Genomic DNA, 5,832 nt, shown 5'->3' on the forward strand with positions numbered 1-5,832 from the left:
ATGAAGCAACAATCCAATGCCTCGAACACATGAAGCAACAATCCAATGCCTCAAACACATGTAGAATCATATGCACCACCTAGAGCAATACTCCAACCACCCACAACATCAACATCTCCAACCAACTCAAAATGTATGGAATCCATCTCCTCAACTAGGTCTAGTCACAAGTATGTTGACATCAATGCCAACTAACAATACCATATAGTCAAGCATCCATCACACAACAAATTATAAGTAGCACCATGAATTTGTTGACATCAATGCCAATAATTTTCATTGATAAAATCTGAATCAATCACTCCCTTGGGAAATTCATAACAAAGGTGAAGAAATCGATTTACAAAATCCTCTATAGATTCACTATATTTAATTATTAGCAAATCAATCATATTACATACATTTTGACGGTCATACCCGTGAAAGGATTGATGAAGCTCCTTGAAAAATTGATCAAATTATTGAATGGAATTGGATGGTAAACTCTAACATCACTTCTTAACTCAACCTCCAAGAGTGAGGGTGAATTATATACAATCAACATATTCATCATTGATTTCATTATATTTTAAAAAACCAATAAAATCAAATATATGTATGGCTATGAATGTATCGCCCTCACCATCAAACCTGAATTGAGACAAGTTCTGAGACTGCTCCTTGAAGATGTAAATTTACCATAGGATAGGTTAGAAAAACATTTAGAGATTATGATTTGGGAAAGAGCCATTTAATATCAGAGATTCAAAATAGACTCACTGGGCAGAGATTGTTATCTAGCCCTCCTTCTAGAGCCAACTATTGATGGTGTTTGAAATCCATCAACCAAAGGGGTCTCCTCGATGTGAAGTCCCAATTAGACCTCACACTGTTTGGAGTAGGATCGCCAACCAGAAATATGGCCAGTTTCCATTATCCTTAGGTATTTTCCTTCGCTTCCATTATTAACATAAGAGGTTATACAAACATTCTTTGAAATAAGCAAGTAAGTTGACACTGTGAGGCATACAAGGTACTTTCACGACAGGGAGAAATAGAGTGAGCCTCTAGAACAAAAGTAATAGTACCGTCCTAAAAGAGACACACAAGAGCATAAGAGAATTGCAAGTTATCTTGCAAAGTAGCTCACAAGAAAACCACAATTATAAACCAAATACAACACACCTTCAACAAGATAAGTACCAAAACCACCGAAATAGTTCAATTTCCTTAGTACATGTGAACGAAGTGCATATTGCAAACATCTAAATAATAGTCCTACGATATTCATGATACATGCTTGAAAAAATGCTGGCTCATCGAGATTCATATATTAAGTGGAAGTGCCAAGATATACAAGTACAATGCTACAACACTATCCCCAATAACAGTAAGTCACCACTTGCTTCTCCAAAGAATATATTCTCTCCTATGCCAATGCTAAAGAATCCAAGGTGAAAGTTCAAGTCCCAAAAGTCCTCTTACTTGAGTTATGAGCATCTATTTATAACAAATCAGGTGACACTGCACCTCCCATGTGACTCGTGACCTCCCTCATGTCTCTTGAGCTTCTACAATGACTTTTCGAATTCTTAAATGACCTTTGACCTTCTATAAGACTTTAGAACTTAATAGAGACTCTTCATATTCCATGTGGGACCCTTGGTCTTCCATATATTTTACATTTTCTCATTTGGATAATTACATAATTACATTCCACAAGTGATATGGCAAGGCACTATGACACATGTGACTCTTGAGAGGACTCTTAAAAATGATGACATGGAACTTCATGATAATGTTACATTGCCAAGATGCTCCTTTTGTTGCTTTATTTACATCTTCATGATGGATATTTTATGTTCTTGATATTTACCCTCCAAGGGGATGATTGATATGGAGTCTTCATATGATCATGATCTTTTATCTTCTCATAGAAACTAGTGTCTCCTCATATTTTCTTCAATTATCAACTTTGTCTTTGTAGCTACAAAGGTGTCTTCTGGTAGGGTCTCCTTGTTCATCTCCTTCATCATCATCCTGTCATGACAAGATATAATAGATACAACTGAAATCCAGTCATGACATGACAACATTAGCCTGAAAACTCCAAGTCTATCATGCTTCATGAAAAGCATAGACTAAACTAGAATTGGGTGTTGGACTAAGAGGTAGGCTCAAGGATTGTGTAGTTGTGCAGATCAGGAGGTTAGGGGAAAAAATTGAGGTTTGAGACTCCGCAGTGCACAATTAAGGAAGGGTGAGGTAGGCTGACTATGCAGTTGAAGGGCTCAAGGAGGCATGCTAAGGGATTGAGGTTTCACACTATGTAGTTCCAGAGGGAGGGAGGCCTAAGGTTTGTACAAGTACGCAGTTTAAGGAGTCAGGATGGAAGCTTGATCCTTGAGACTGCACAATGCGTAGAAGGCGCTAATTGGGAGGAAGGATTGCACATTTACAAAACCCAAAGGGCTAGGGATGAGCACTGATACTGCACAATGTGTAGTTCTGGAAGATTGAGGGCTGAGACTATGTAGTGCACAATTTAGGAGGGCTGAGTGAAGCCATGTTGCTATGGCAAGATTTTTTCAGAATTTGGCTAAGTGCAGGATCATTGAGGTGAAAGTGAGCAAGGGAAGAACCTGAACATGATCACATACTTAGATAATCGATGACACAACATTGATCACTCAGAACCCATGAACAACATAATCACGTCAATGTGATGACAATGCAACAAATTCCCCCAAGTGCGACACTTAAGGTACACTTTGCAATGATAGTGATGGCACTTGTGTGATAGTTCTTGAAACTTTGTGAATGAGTGTAATACATGTCTACATGATAAATAAGATTCATTGGCACTGAATTTAACCATTGAAATGAATCAAAACTACACTTATGCGATATGCGATGCTTCCTATGCCAAAAGACAAAATTTGTGATGGTAAGAGAAAAGTGCAAATGACACTTGTAAAATGCGAACTACATTGAAAGAAACAAATGCCAAAATGAAGATAACATGAAAGTGATACTTATTGAAGTGAAAAAAAGAAAAAGAGATAGTCATAAACATGAAGGTGACACTTGCGAAAGTGAAGGTTCACAAAAGAGAGTTGGGAAAAATCACAAAAATAGAAGTAAAATCACAACCAAAAATTAAAGAATGTCAATTGAAAGTGTGCACTGACTATCGTCATAAGTTGAAAATCACATAGACATTGTCTCATGGATTGTGATATGCTTGTTCAAGCTTGCGTAAAAGAATGTGCTCTTGAACTTGTTATAGACTAAACATGTATATGCAAGTGACTTCGACACTCGGAAACTAAGAAGAAGACTTAAAAACTTAAAATAAACATTCATTGATCATAAGGAAATAAATCGTTAGATCCTCAATATTCTCCAAAATTCACGTGTAGGAATTCTTTTGGATGGTGTTGATTGCAATGTCAACAACTAGGTTCTATGTATATTTCTCCATTAATTCCTTCAATTTCACCTTTAACTCCATAGGTTCAAGGGTGCTCATATGATAGGGGGATTTTGTTGTTGGTTTTTTCCTGGGATCAACTCGTTGGTGAACTCAAAGTCTCTGTAGGGAGGAAGTCTTGGAAATTCATCTAATAATACAATTATGTACTATGTTTTCCCTATGTAATTTGCTAAGGGATATGCATTAGCCTCTTTATCTTATATGATTTGGATGGCATAAAGGGAACAACCTTTTCTACTACAACACTTTACTTGCATCGTTGAAATCGTTTTGAGTTCTATCAACCTCTTAACACCCTGCAATGTTATTGGGTCACCTTCATTTTTGAGGCACTTCGGTACTTTGTCATAACAATCCACCTTCACTTTCTGGGCTACCATCCAATCCATGGCTATCTAAACATTGTAAGATCCCAATGGAAACAAATTAAATTTGACTGAAATAGTGATGCCTTAATTTCTACAGGGTAAGACTCAACCATATATGTTATCTGTATCTTTGTCCCTAAGTGGTCAGCTACATAATCCATGATTCCTCATGGGTTTGTTTTTCAGGAAAATCACATTTTTCCACAATCTTAGGGATAATGTAGCTAGAATTAGATCCTAGGTCAATTAAAATTGAGACTGGTGAGTTTTTGACCTTACCTTCCATTTGAATGATCATTTCTTGCCAGTTTTCTTGCCTATTATCCAATGCAATGTATATATTGGGGATGCTATGGGCCACACCATTCACATTTGTTGCCTCTTATAGGTTATATAACTTCTTTCCAATGTTCTACAATAGTAGAAAATTTCTTCAAATATGGTTCTATCCACATTCCCAACATTTTATGCTCCCTTTCTTGGATACTTCACCCTACTCAATCACTAATTTCTAAGGTGTATTTTTTATTATTGTGGAATTTTTTTTGATGTTCATTTTGGGTGAGGTTATTAAAATTTCCACCCTTTCATCCTTTCTTGTATCATGAGGTTCTCGATCTTCCTCCTTTTCCTTCCTTCTTCTAGTTAGCCTATACCTTAGTCTTATGCTTAAAATGTTCATAGAAATGCTTGGTCTTTTGAATAACCTCCTAGAGAGTGTTAGGTTAATAAAATTCTATTATATATTAGTATGCTTGTGGTAACCCATTGACATACCTTTGGATTTTAGTATTCTCATAATTTACGTAAGGTACACACATTATTAGTTCCAAGAATTTGTAGGTATACTCCTCAAGTGTCATATGCCCCAGTTTGGGTTCATAAAATTCCTTGTCTTTGTTGTCATAATATTCCATGGACAAGAATTTTGCTCAGAAGTACTTTTCATACTTCCTTCATGTAAGCTCCTTATCTCTAATTCCTTTAATGTTATTTAAATCATCCCACCATATATCAACTTTTCCCTTCAAGCTGGAGACATCCACCCCGACCTTAATGTTCTTAGAATAATCATGCAATCTAAAGTACTTCTTTATTCCAAAGAGCTAAGCCTCTACATCTTATTATTTATTTACTTCTCCATAAAAGGTAGGGGCTTTTTATTTCTTGAATTATTTTAGTAGGGGAATCCTCCTACTCTTCCTTTGATGATAATATCTACTATCTACATAGTATGATGATCTATCAGGGCTGCTTGATCTCTTTCTAGTGCATTGAGAAAAACTATTCATCTCTCTACATGTCTATGCCTCTTTCTTGATTGACTACCTTCTTCCTTATTGTTGTCCCACTCATGCTTTTGGATCTCTAGTGAAATTTCCTTAGGCCTATACATATACTAATGATTGGTACCAATCCCTGGCTTTCTATGTCTTTGCAAGTTTGATAGACTCTGCAGTAATACGACATTCACTTCCACTTTCTCTCTAAAAATAATTTTGCTATCTACCTTCCATCTCTGTATTTAAACTCTAAGGGTTCTGAGAGTGTCCATCAATTCAATATTTTTCTCTTCTTTCATCTTCTCAACTAACTCTTCTTCCCACCCTTGTTGCGCTTTTTTCACACTGTATTGTTCAAATACGTTGCTCATTCTTTCTCTTTCTAATCATATCTTGATGTCTTCCAATGTAATTTTACACACATGTAGATGTTAGACAACCATAAAAGAAAACAAAAATAGAACATATTATCATCACCTTGGTCTATACAGAATTGAAACACCAAATTTCAGTTAACACATAAATAATATTCTATAAATAGTTCCATGAAACCATGAATTTCAATAGAACGAAAAATCTAATCGACTAATCATATCAAGCATTCATCTAAATGATGCATATGAGCCTTTTAAGCTTCAATGCTTGAACCTATAGCTTTGATACTAATTTTTAATACACCCCCTACTATCCCTAGCCCCTACTAAGG

The sequence above is a fragment of the Pinus tabuliformis genome, chromosome X (assembly GCF_031772625.1).
Source record: "Pinus tabuliformis cultivar Carrire ecotype Pingquan chromosome X, CPIR1, whole genome shotgun sequence".
Lineage (NCBI taxonomy): Eukaryota > Viridiplantae > Streptophyta > Pinopsida > Pinales > Pinaceae > Pinus > Pinus tabuliformis.